Source organism: Bidens hawaiensis, unplaced genomic scaffold (genome assembly GCF_021521415.1).
Source record: "Bidens hawaiensis isolate Kalapana, Puna unplaced genomic scaffold, B.hawaiensis_p1.1 tig00008951_1, whole genome shotgun sequence".
NCBI lineage: Eukaryota > Viridiplantae > Streptophyta > Magnoliopsida > Asterales > Asteraceae > Bidens > Bidens hawaiensis.
Window position 1 is genome coordinate 822,533 of NW_027491653.1, and position 14,432 is coordinate 836,964.

General features: G+C 38.6%; 2 pseudogenes across 1 annotated transcript; one reads left to right on the forward strand and one right to left on the reverse strand.

Annotated features, from left to right (window-relative positions):
* Positions 1-2,918: 2,918 nt before the first annotated feature.
* On the forward strand, positions 2,919-10,832 carry LOC143530606 (heat shock cognate 70 kDa protein-like; annotated as a pseudogene). The gene is made up of 4 exons (XR_013134899.1): positions 2,919-3,062; positions 3,535-3,772; positions 3,849-4,744; positions 10,736-10,832. The product of XR_013134899.1 is annotated as a heat shock cognate 70 kDa protein-like (transcript).
* Positions 10,833-12,232: 1,400 nt separating this feature from the next.
* Positions 12,233-13,954, reverse strand: LOC143530637 (heat shock cognate 70 kDa protein-like; annotated as a pseudogene).
* Between the last annotated feature and the right edge of the window lie 478 nt (positions 13,955-14,432).

The following is a 14,432-nucleotide window of genomic DNA, read 5'->3' on the forward strand; positions in this document are numbered from 1 at the left end:
AAGTGTAAAACAATATTGTAACATAAGACCATCATTTTGATTATATCATAAGTTTCGGTTTGCCAAACGGGCCAGTTTACATGATAAGCGACTACGAAAACGAATACAAATAGGCCCCGAAATTCACGAATGTCACATAAACAATTCCTACTTGATATAATTGTAAGTGTTTTGCAACTTGCAAAAGGATAATTTGTTAATATTAGGAGAGTATACTAAATTGTTAGTGATAAAGTGCTATATATATAAATTTTGTAGGATATTAAAATCCCCGATATCTCACCGCGATAACCGATATCTCAAATATCGGTCCTTGACCGATATCTGATATTTTTCCGCATTAACTGCTTACGTTGCCTCGTCATCGTGATACGCGATGACGAGTGGGTTTGAGGAGATCGCGTATCGCAACACTGCCCATTTGGGTTTCTGTGACATACCCATCGCGATACGCGATGGGTTGTCTTTTGATCCATCGCGTATCGTGATGTGTCAAGGGAATCAGAATTTTCAATTTTGATCCATGACTTTGATTACTTGACGTTTTTGGATCGAAATTTTCAAGATGTTACATGTGATAATAGTAGTAGCCTCGGCGACGGTTACAAACAACTCGATTTTCTCAATACAACAAGCTCGTTGTCGGATGATGCCGCAAATATTCTCTCACTTTCACCAAAGACGGTTTTTTTAAACTGATGACAATTTCTTGTAGTTCTTGAAGATTCTCTAAGTAAATAGAGGTCCTAGTGGTGGAGGCGATGGAAGGACACAAACTGCAATTCTTGAAAACGATATGGATACAATTATATTATGATAAAAGGGCGTAACAATCATTTCAGTTTGCTGTTAGACAGACGTGATGACGGAGGGACGCAAACCGACCCGCCAGAACATGGACTTACTCGTTTCATTTTTCGTTTAAGGGACTCAAAGTGACTTTGTCAACAAACTAAAGAGACGCAAACAGGGTTTCATCATGTTTAAGCTTCTAGTAAGAATATTTAAACACTCGTATCCCTGTTATGATCGCGTTTGAAGCATTGTTTTGAGGTAAGCATTACATTAATCAACTCACATCATCATCATCATCATCAACGTACTCAGTATATCCCACCAATAGCAAAGCTATGGTAGGGTCTGAGGAGGGTAAGATGTAGACTACCTTACCTCAACCCTTTAGGAATAGAGAGGCTGCTTCCAGTGAGACGTCCGGCTCGATAGTAGTTTTGCATCAAGCCTTGGACATAAGGCACATAACACTCAACCATTGAGACACCGCTGATTGGTGCATGTACCATTGTCTTTCGTCTTTCGGATATCAACGCCACCATATGATGCCTGATTAACCTTTCACCACTTTTAAAGTTATTTTCATGAGATTAGTAAAATAACGTCAAAATTAGTGCAATTTCACTTTTGCCCACCCGAGTGTTCACACACACACACACACACACACACATATATATATATATATATTATGCACGCACCACAAGCAGGACGAAAAAACTTAATGATGTTAAGTTTTTTAATCAGGGTAAAATGAAAACAAATAGTGTGAAAAGTGGAACTAGTAACAACAGTTTTATGATGTGGGGTTATTATCGTCCAACCTCGAAAAAGTGAGATTAATAAAATCTAATTTTCATAAATAAAAAGATTCAACTAGAAAAGTGAACGAAATTTATTGGGAAGAAACATTTTAATAACTGAAAAACATCATTTGGTTTTTGACGAGAATTGAACCCCGTTTAAGCATAACAAAAGGTTTTTAAAAAACGGTCACAAATGGAATCAAGCCAAGGATCTTATAGTTAACAACCTATGTCTTATCCACTACACTACTTGTTTAGTTTTGTTAGGGGTTCACCTTATATTTTTATAGGCTTCACTCTAGTTTTTCTATATAACGCTACATTATAGTTTTAAAACTCAGGGTGTTGCCTTGAACCCCCTCTATGCAATGTATGTCCACCCCTGCTTCATTAACCATTAACATGTGTCGTTTTTATGAACAAAACATACTTTACCTATGAAATCATTAAGAAACTACCAAACAACCTTTTAGTTGTTAATGAAGTCTCTTAATAGGTAAGCATTAGAAACATGCTAACTAATGAGACTACCCTTAATCAGTTAGGTCTCTTAATGGTTCAACATAATATTGTCAAACAACCATGTTTCTTTGTTATTAAAAGTTACTTAAATATTTATTTCTCCTAACTAAATCGCAAGTTACAGATATTTTAAAGTTATTTGTTATTAAAAGGTTACTTAAATATTTATTTCTCCTAACTAAATCACAAGTTACAAATATTTTAAAGTTATTATCGCAGTTTCTTATCTATTTCGCTCCAAAAGTCTTTGGCCTTTGGACTTTGTCTCATGCGTGTTGACTTTTCATCCGGAGTATCGATCCATCAAGAATATTTGTATTTTATGAGTATTTCAATTATTTAGGGTTAAATAGGCAAAGGTTAATTATGAGTTTTTTTTAATAGAAGGTATTATAATTTAATTAGGTTGATATATAACTTGGATGCCACACGTGTTGAATATAGAGTACAATGTTAAAAAAAAATATTCATAATATGATTTAATTATATATCAAAACAGAACATGAGCTAGTCAGCTAGATGTTATTGAATATGAAGTTATGTGTAAAAAATAAATATTATTTAGCTAGTAAACCATGATGGTGATAAAACTCAAGCGTTGTCTTTCTCAGGCTATGGGGTGGTAACTCAACACAAGTTTGTTTCGATTACTTTTGTAACTGTTTCTGAATTGCAAGGTTGAACTCAAATCCTAAATTGCCAATGTAAACTCTCAAAATGTCACAAGTGAGGATAATAATGATATCCTTAATTGTCAATGTAAACTCAAAATGCAGGGGTTATAATAATAATAAACACTCTCAGTTCGGTCGTTCTTCTCTCTAATATAAACCGTCGTGCCGGCCCAGTCGCATTCACCAGTCAACGCAGTTTGATATCGAAGTTTTCCGGCTGCCGTCGTTTGTACCGGTTGGGATTAGTTTCGATCGGCGTTCGAATTATACAGTAAGTTAACATCGATCATTTTACTTGATTATTGTTTGGGTTTTAAATGTATTTTAGCTTTCCTAAACGTTTTGCTTGGTAGATCAAAACTGACAAAAGCAGAAGATTGTTGTATGGGTTTTTAAATCTATCCGGTTTTTTCATTTTTTTTTATTTTTCTGGCCCGATGGCATGGGAGGGATGGTTAAGACTGAAGATCCTAATTTGGGTGACTTATGAAAATTATTTAGTTTTATTCATATGTGTTTTTGTTTGCTTCCCGGTCTATTTATCTTTTGCTACTCCCACTTCTTACAATTGTGTATGTGTTGTTAAGTGGTATGTCCTACTTCTGTTTGTATGTGTTTTTATTTACCTCGTGGTTGTACTTTATACTCTTGGAGCCATAGGTAAGGCACGTTTCCATTTAAACCCTGTGAGTGGGATTTTACGGTGTATAATTAATTCATTGAGAATCTTTGTGTATGTATAGCTACACACGTATTCCACAATGTCAAGAAGTGTGAAAACAACTCCAATAGGTATTGATCTTGGAACAACATACTCGTGTGTCGCTGCCTGGTTCGATCAACACAACCGTGTTGAGATCTTTACTAATGAACTGGGAAACAAGATCACCCCATCATGTGTGGCTTGTGACGACACTGGTCTGTTAGTAGGTGAGGGGGCCAAAAACCAAATCACCAGGAATCCCAATAACACAGTTTTTGGTAAGTTGATTGGTATAACAACTTTGATATTTAACATTATTTGATTTGCTAATTGTTAAAGTTTGCTGAATTTCAGATGTTAAGCGTATGATGGGATGCCGATTTGACGATAACAAATTGCAGAAAGACATGGAGTCATGGCCTTTTAAGGTAATTGAAGGACCTAACAATAAGCCAATGATTGTACTTGAACACATGGGTACTGATAAGGAATTTTCACCTGAAGAGATATCTTCTATGATTCTAAAGAACTTGAAAGAAGCTGCTGAGGCATACCTTGGAACAGCGGTTACAGATGCAGTGATTACGGTCCCTGCATATTTCAGTGACAAACAACGTCAGGCAACAAAGGATGCTGGTACACTAGCTGGTCTCAACGTCATGCGTTTAATTAATGAGCCCACAGCAGCTGCAATTGCATATGGTCTAGACAAGATTTCAGACCCAAACCACCCACAACAGAAAAACGTTTTTGTTTTTGATTTAGGTGGAGGGACGTGTGATGTGTCACTTCTCACTATCAGCAGGGACGGAACCATAAGTGTGAAAGCCGTGGGCGGTGACACTCATTTGGGTGGAGAGGATTTTGACAAGGCCATGGTTGATCATTGTGTACAAGAGTTTAAGAGAAGACAAAATAAGGATATTAGTAAAAAAGCCAGAGCAATGGGGAGATTGAAAGTTGCGTGTGAGAAAGCAAAGAGGGATCTGTCTTCGACAGCTGAAACTTCGATTGACATTGATTGCTTGTATGATGGAACTGGTTTTTCAATGAAGGTCACCCGGGCAAAGTTTGAGCATTTGAATGCTGGTTTTTTTTGAGAATTTCATTGGGCATGTAGAAAATTGTTTAAGAGATGGGAATATGCACAAAAATAATGTCGATGACATCGTTCTTGTGGGCGGGTCGACTAGAATTCCGAAGGTACAACAAATGCTTAGTGAGTTTTTTGACTGCAAACCACTTTGCAAGAGCATTGATAGGGATCTGAAGATGAAAGAACACAACAATAGAGAAAGAAAAGAACTAGAGATAAGAATCTCAATTACTTATTCAAAAACTAACAGTCTCTTCAACCATGAAAACCAAAAACAATTAAAAAGTCTTCAACCACAAAATAAGGAAAATGAATCAAATCCTAATCAATCAAAGATTGGTTATTATGCGATTACTAAAATTAAAAAAAGGAAAGAAATCTCCAACTTGAAATAAACCATGCATGCATAGCTCACGGATAATCAACCGGGTTGTCGGGTGGACCGAGGTGAAACATGCTTGGAACATCGGCTACCGGTTCTTGATCCGCATCCGCATCATCCTCCCCCGCTTGAAAAGGACTCGACCACGAGTCCACAGCAACATCGCCATCAGCCAGAACATAAGGTTTTAAGTCAGCAACATTAAAGGTTGCTGATACATTATAGTCTCCCGGTGGATCCATTTTATACGCATTATCATTGATACGTTGTAGAACTTTAAATGGTCCATCCGCACGAGGTTGAAGTTTGCCAAAACGAGTCCTCGGAAAACGCTCCTTCCGTAAATGTATCCACACAAGATCACCTTCTTTAAACACAAATCGTTTACGATGTTGGTTCACGCGTTGTTGATATTGTAGATTTTGTTTTATAATTTGTTCACGCACCTGCATGTGGAGTTCTTGTATCTGCTTTGTGCGTGTTTCACCCTCAGCGCTATAATGCTCGGTTCCGGGACACGGGGTGAGGTCAAGAGGGGTAAAAGGATTTCGACCATAAACAATAAAGAACGGACTCTTACCCGTAGACCCGTGATTCGATCGATTGTAGGCGAATTCTGCTTGAGGTAGTACCAAATCCCACTGTTTAGGGCGTCACCAACAAGACTGCGAAGGAGATTACCCAAAGTACGGCTATGCAGTCGATATCGCCGATATATCACCGATATATCACTGATATATCGGTTATCGGTCCCTTGGAGATATATAAATCAGAATATCAGTACAGAATATCGGTACCGATAATATCAACGATATTGACCGATAATTTACCGATATTGGATTAATATTTGACCGATATATCACATGTCTTCCGGATATCCGTGTTTTAAGTCTTCATTATCAACTTTTAGTGTTCAATGTTAGTGTTTTAAGTCTTAATCAATTCTTACTTGATACGATTGTTAGTGTTTTGCAATTTGCAAAAGGTTAATTTGTTAATGGTATGAGACTATACTGAATTATTAATGTTAAATTGTTATATATATATATATATATATATATATATATATATATATATATATATATATATATATATTTTACATGATATTAGAATTACCGATATCCCACCGATATCTCACTGCGATAATCGATATCTCAGATATCGGTTGTTGACCGATATCCTATATTTTTCCGCATTAACTGCTTAGAAGTACGGTTAGTAACTTCGGTTTGACCATCTGTCAGGGGTGGTGTGAGCTACTAAACTGTAGCCTAGAACCCAAACGTTTCCACAAGGTGCGCCAAAAGTGACTCACAAACTTCACGTCTCTGTCTGAGGTAATGCTTTTGGGAATACCATGCAAACGCACAATCTCGCTGAAATAAAGACGAGCGACTTGGCTCTCATCGTACGTTTTCGCACATGGCACAAAGTGAGCCATTTTGGAAAACCGATCGACAACCACCATAATTGAGTCTTTCTTTCGCTGTGTAAGTGGAAGGCCCAAGACAAAATCAAGACTAACATCTTCCCAAGGGCCATCTGGTACCGAAAGTGGAGTGTAAAGACCCGCATTGGTATGGTGCGTTTTGGTAATGTGATACTCGACATCGTTCCAAAATCCGGGAAACATCCTTCACCAAATGAGGCCAGTAAAAACGATCTCTTATGAGGCCTACTGTTTTATCCCTTCCAAAATGTCCCCCTAAACCCCCTTGATGATATTCTAAGATGATGGCGTCACGGAGTGAACAACACGGTACACATAACCGATTTTTTCTAAACAAAAAACCAATGTTGCAAAAGTCGCTAGGCGGTCTCTAGGCGGCCGACCCCCTTGGAGGGATTACTCGGAGTACTCGGAGAGTACTCGGACATGATAAATATAAAGAAAATTAGATTTTGGGTAATATATATATATATATATATATATATTTCAAATATCATAAGTTTACTAATATTTATAACAAAATAAATGAATATCAATATAAATAAGAGAAATTTATTTTTAAACACTAAATGATTCTAAAAAATGTTAATCATTAATTAAAAATAATGATATTCGTTCTTTAATATTATAAAAATACGAATTAAGTTGTATTTTTTAAGTCAAAATAGACCCAAATTAACCGACTAGATGTGATTCAGGCTAATGTTGACCACCTTTGACCAATTTTTAGTAACTAGGCGGAGTTAAAGAAACTCCCATCGGCACCATACCTTGTAGCGAGTCCTCGGAACATTGCAAAAAACCATCTTGTTTTGAAAAATCGTGATAGGGATGGTTTGGGCAACCTTTCCAAGCAGTTGCGAAATCTGGGTCATCATGATATAAGTGTTGAAATAAATCAAAACCTTGTACTTGTAGTTGTATCAATGTCAATAGTGAATGACGACGGCTCAAGGCATCTGCGACAGTGTTGGAGGAACCCTCTTTGTGTCGGATAACAAAAGAATAATCTTGAAGGAAGTCAACCCATTTAGCATGCCTTGGGTTGAGTTTGGCTTGACCCTGGATATGTCGTAATGCTTGATGATTAGAAAAAAGAATAAACTCACTGGGTAACAAGTAATGCCACCAATACTCGAGACTTATAATAATAGCATAGAATTCCTTATCGTACGTACTATATCGCCGTCTTGTTTCATTGAGTTTCTCACTAAAGAAAGCAATAGGCCAATTATTTTGGCTGAGAACTCCACCAATGCCCAGTCCCGATGCATCACACTCAACTTGAAAAATGTCATTAAAATTTGGGAGGGCCAATACAGGGGCAGTAGTGATATGGTGTTTAAGGTCTTCAAAGGCCTTATTTGCAGCTTCCGTCCACACAAAACTCCCACCTTTCAAGCATTCAGTGATGGGTGCAACAAGAGTGCTAAAGTTGCGGATGAAACGTCGATAAAAAGATGGTAAGCCATGAAAACTACGAACATGATGTAATGACTTTGGAGTAGGCCATGAAGTAATAGCGTTAACTTTAGTCTCATCCATCCGGATCGCGTCACCCGAAATCAAATACCCAAGGAACACAACTTCAGAAGTGAGAAAATGGCACTTCATACGGTTGGCGAACAATTGTTGATCACGAAGGACAGTGAAAACATCACGAAGGTGCTCTAAATGTTGTTGGATGTTTTGACTAAAGATCAAAATATCGTCAAAGTAGACGACTACGAATCTGCCAACAAAAGCTTTAAAAACATGGTTCATAAGCCGCATAAAGGTGCTGGGAGCATTGGAAATACCGAACGGCATGACCATCTATTCGTATAAGCCATCCCGCGTCTTAAACGCGGTTTTCCACTCATCACCGGGTCGTAAACGAATCTGGTGGTACCCACTTCGGAGATCGACTTTTGAGAAAATTTTAGCTCCATGTAACTGATCTAACAGGTCCTCAAACCGTGGAATAGGGAACCGATACTTAACGGTGATTTTATTAATCGCTCGGCTATCGATGCACATACGATAAGCACCCCCGTGTTTGGGAACAAGCAACGCAGGCACGGCGCATGGACTCATGCTTTCGCGAATTAGACCTTTTTCAAGGAGTTCAGTTACTTGTCGGTGAAGCTCCTGATATTCTTTGGGGTTCATTCGGTAAGCAGGTTTGTTCGGAAGACTTGCACCAGGTAAAAAGTCAATACAATGCTGAATGTCACGCATGAGAGGAAGACCTGCTGGAATATCATTAGGAAAAACATCAATGAATTCTGACATTAATAGCACAATCTGAGGGTGTAACTGGTCAATCTGGTCGTTCGCTTCTGTCACCACTAGAGCAAGTAAGAAAGGTGGTGCAATGTTTCTAGAATACTCCAAAAAATCTGATTTTGTAAGAATAAGAGCTTCTGTAGAAGTATCTTTAAGGTCAAGGGGAGCAAGGACAATGTTGAGACCATCTTTCTTGAAGCTATAAGTGTTGCGAAAACCATCATGTTTGGTTCGACGGTCATATTGCCATGGACGCCCCAACAACAAGTGACATGCATCCATAGAAATAACCTCGCACCACACCTCATCTGAATATTTATTGCCAATCGAAAATTGTACCAAATAACGTTTTGTCACACGAACAATGTTTCCCTTTTTTAGCCACTTTAACTGGTAAGGTTCGGGGTGGTCTTCAACAGGTAACCCAAGCTTGTCCACCATAGTCGTTGCCACCATGTTTTCACAACTACCTCCATCAATAATAACCGTACACACTTTGCCTTTTGCTGTACATTTAGTGCGGAAAATGTTGTTTCGTAACCAAAGGGTGTCATCGGTCGTTTTGTCAACGGCGGCAGAGAGGACGCGTTGCACTACTAACGCTTCTCCTCGGTCCGGGTACAAAACTTGTTGGTCATGATGTGCAACATCATCTTCTCCATCAGTATCATAAACACACGTTGTATCATCAACAAAAGTAACAAGTTGCTTGTTTGGACATTCTCGAGCATAGTGACCCAAGCCTTGACACTTATAACAACGTCGTGTCCCCGTTTGGTTCGCATCTCCCGTGGATGTACCTACTGAAGGCTTCATAGGAGCAGCCCTTGTTTGTGTCCCGGAAGCGATAGAAGATTGAACGGGTGGTTGGTTCCGAGTAGGAATGACACGGGTCTTAGCCTTAAGTTGTTTTTCAACTTTAAGTGCAAGACAATAGACGTCATCAAGGGACCAAAACTGTTGTAACTGGAAGATATCGGCCACGTCGGGACGCAACACCCCCAAGAATCGGGCAATCACTTGTTCTTCGTCTTCATCGGCCCCCCACCGCATTCGTAACCGATCAAAATCAGCGATGAACTGTTCGACGGAAGAGTTGTTATGAATTAAACTATGATATTCAAAAAATGCATCTTGCCTGTAATTGATGGGTAAAAATTTTGCAGAAAGAAGTTTCTTCATTTTGTCCCATGTTTCAACCCGAGATTTACCCTGTTGAAGTCGCTTCTTCTTTACGTGATCCCACCACAAAGATGCGTATTTACGCAACTTAATGGCGACAACTTTAACTTTGAGATGATCCGGGATATCCCGGAGTTCAAACACACGTTCCACATTACTCAACCAGTCGATGAACTCGTCTGGTTGTGCTTTTCCCTCAAACTCCGGAATCTCAACGCGTATCTCCAAAGAATGGAGGATTTCGTTGCGATTTTTTTCTCGGAGTTGCGGCGGCGAACGGCGGCCAAAAGGATTCTCCTCTCCGTCAAAACCATCGTCCCCGACGACAGAATCTGACTCGGTTTCCTCGTTGCGCTCATCCTGTTGAAGTTCCAATTCTCGAATCCGTTGTTGTAGTCGCTCGATTTCTTCAATATCTCGTGGGTCACGGTTCACAACTGGAGCATCAGGTGCTCCACCCCGACGTGTGGCATTACGTGTAGGTCGTCCATTGCCCTGATCGTCAGTCCTGAAACTGATACCACTTGATAGGGATCTGAAGATGAAAGAACACAACAATAGAAAAAGAAAAGAACTAGAGATAAGAATCTCAATTACTCATTCAAAAACTAACAGTCCCTTCAACCATGAAAACCAAAAACAATTAAAAAGTCTTCAACTACAAAATAAGGAAAATGAATCAAATCCCAATCAATCAAAGATTGGTTATTATGCGATTACTAAAATTAAAAAAAGGAAAGAAATCTCCAACTTGAAATAAACCATGCATGCATAGCTCACGGATAATCAACCGGGTCGTCGGGTGGACCGAGGTGAAACATGCTTGGAACATCGGCTACCAGTTCTTGATCCGCATCCGCATCAAGCATTAATGCAGATGAAGCAGTTGCTTATGGTGGAGCAGTGTTGGCTGCAAACTTAAGTGGTAATGGCAATAAAGCTGTTAAAGATTTGATGTAAATTTATCAGTTTTCGTCCGAAATGTTTTATACGTAGTGTAAATTTAGCCGTTTTTTTACCGAAATTTTATACACGTAGTGTAAAATTTAGCCGTTTTTCCTCGAAATTTTTATACGTAGTGTAAATTTAGCCGCTTTCTGCTGAAATTTTTTATATGTAGTGTAAAATTTAGCTGTTTTCGCCCGAGTTTTTTATACGTAGTGTAAATTTAGCTTTTTTCGACCGAAATTTTATATACGTAGTGTCAAATTTAGCCGTTTTCGGCCGAAATGTTTTATAGGTAGTGTAAAATTTAGCCGTTCGCCCAAAATTTTCGATACATAGTGTAAATTTAGCCGTTTTTGGCCGAAAATTTAAGTCCGCCCCCTTTGTGTGTGAAATTTTGTATACGTTTTGAGTCCCCCCCCCCCCCCCCCCCCCGTTGTCTTAGTCCAAGCTTCACCACTGATCATGCCCAACACGCTACCCAATTTACTTTTCTTCCTAGCAAACTAACCTGTGATCTTTCTCTCACTCAACTTTTATAGAACCGAACACCCGAATATGCTCATCTACTGTTTCTCGGATGTCTTTGCTATCCCTTATTCACTTCCACTACTATTCACAGCCTTCAAAATGGAAAACATGATGACTATCATAAGACATTTAGCTTATTAATTTTGGATTAAGAGGGTAAAGAATAAAGTAATGCTCGAAATAATTAATACCTTTGAACCAATTAATTCCAGCATAGAGAATTAGCAGATAAATGATGAATTAATCATTGTCACTATTTGGACCCTGTTGGTACAGATTCACCAAATAATTCAAATTCAAAATTGATGATCAAAGAAAACCATTGAAAACATTATTTAATTTAAAAACTCAAATTAAATCCAGTTCATGATAGCTCAATAAGCATTCTTCCCATTTGAAGCAAAACCTAAATGGGTTAGATGCCCATATGTTGATAAATAAAAAACAAAATAAAACAAACAACATAATTTAAAGAACCAAAATTGAACCTAATACGCCAAACCTCAATCGTCATTAATAGATTATATGAAACGAAATCTAATCGGGTCGTATAGAATTAAAGTATAGAACATAATATTTGAAAGGACACCAAGAGATAGTATAGAGATTAGAATACTAATTTAATTTTATTCATACATGACTGAAGCGAAGTACAAACGTGATTAACAAATAGAAACAACAACTCAAACTACCAACGTGCACATATCAAAGTGACACCAGCTACATAAATGAAACAAGGCTAGTAAATATAATTTAATTCCATAAAACCTTAACAAAATCAAATATAATCTTAAGAATCATAGCAGTTGCATTGAAATATAACTAGGAATTTAAAATAAACTTCTTACAAGCAAAATCAAGCAAAAAAAAAAAGCAGTTGCTAATTATAACAATAGAGTTCAAAGGTCAATCTTTTTCAGCATCTTCTCAATGTCATCCTTGGACACGTTTCCACTCCCCGCAATTACAATACTTCTTTTGTTACCCGTGGACACCAACTCAGCTGTGACATCGAGAATACCATTGACATCTAAGCTGAAGCAAACCATCATTTTTTCTTTACCTGCAGGGGCTGGTGGAACACCATGAAGCTCGAATTTCCCAAGAAAGATGTTGTCTTTCGTTTCATGACATTCACCTTGAAACACTAAGATTGAGATAGCCGCTTGATCGTCCACAGCTGTCCAATAAAGACCCTCCTTCATGGTCGGTATTGGTGTGTTCCTTGGAATTAGTACACTCATATATCGTTCTTCTACTCTGATACCAAGGGACAAAGGGGTGACATCCAATAGTATCAAATCATTAACAGCTTTATTTCCATTACCACTTAAGTTTGCAGCCAACACTGCTGCACCATAAGCAACAGCTTCATCTGCATTAATGCTCTTGCAAAGTGGTTTCCCGTCAAAAAACTCACCAAGTACTTGTTGTACGTTAGGAATTCTAGTCGACCCACCAACAAGAACTATATCATCGACATTATTTTTGAGCATATTCCCATCTCTTAAACAACTTTCTTTCTACATGCACGATGCACTTCTCAAAAAAGCTAGCATTCAAAGCCTCAAATTTAGCCCGGGTAACATTCATTGAAAAATCAATGCCGTCATACAAGCAATCAATGTCAATCGAAGTTTCAGCTGTCGATGACAGATCCCGTTTTGCTTTCTCACACGCAACTTTCAATCTCCCCATTGCTCTTGCATTTTTACTAATATCTTTCCTTTGTCTTCTCTTAAACTCTTGCATTTTTACTAATATCTTTCCTTTGTCAAAATCCTCTCCACCCAAATGAGTGTCACCGCACACGGCTTTAACAGTTACGGTTCTGTGTCTGCTGATAGTGAGAAGTGACACATCAAACGTCCCTCCACCTAAATCAAAGACAAACACATTTTTGTGTTGTGGGTGGTTTGGATCGGAAATCTTGTCCAAGCCATAGGCAATTGCAGCTGCTGTGGGCTCACTGATCAAGCGCATGACATTGAGACCGGCCAGTGTACCAGCGTCCTTTGTTGCCTGTCGTTGTTTGTCACTAAAATATGCAGGGACCGTAATCACTGCATCCGTAACCGTTGTTCCAAGGTATGCCTCAGCAGCTTCTTTCAACTTCTTTAAAATCAAAGAAGATATTTCTTCCGGTGAAAAATCCTTGTCGGTACCCATGTGTTCTAGTACAATCATTGGCTTATCATTAGGTCCTTCAATTACCTTAAAAGGCCATGACTCCATGTCTTTCTGCAATCTGTTATCGTCAAATCGGCATCCCATCATGCGCTTAACATCTGAAGTTTAGCAAATGTAAAAGTTCATACAGTTAGCAAATTATATATTAAATGAAACATTGTTAAGAATCAATGTTTTTTAATATCAATCAACTTACCAAAAAATGTGTTATTAGGATTCCTAGCAATTTGGTTTTTGGCACCCTCACCTACTAAAATTTCGGTGTGGTTAGAAGCCACACATGATGGGGTGATTTTGTTACCCTGTTCATTAGGAAGAATCTCAACACGGTTGTGTTGATCAAACCAGACAGCAACACACGAGTATGTTGTTCCAAGATCAATACCTATTGGAGTTGTTTTCGCTGTTCTTGACATCTTGGACTAGTAGCTATAAACATAGACTATATATAAGTAAATACAATGAATGTCATTTGTAATATTAGTTAAACTGCCAACAAATACAATATCATTGGCGCCATCCGTGCATAAAAGCTAGAACTTATTCTCAGTTTTTTCAAAACATCTGGAAAGATGGTTAAGGTTACTCCGTTGCCAAGGCCAACGAGTGACCAGGAAACCCCGGTAACCACAACCCCAGCTACTGGGGGGAATACCGGCGAGTACACAAATTTTAAGAACACTGCCCCGGTTACCCAAGCCGGGGCAAGTGCAGTAAACAATCCTTCACTCAAACGCTTAAAAACGCTGACACCTTCTCGTGAACACCAGCTGACATGACTGGTACCTCGAAGTAAGGCAGAGCATAAGCTCAAGTGTGACTCGGCTTTTACGCCAGTCATACAAAAGCGCAGAGTAATAGGGGCGGAACAAACTAACGCGTGTAGAACCCAAG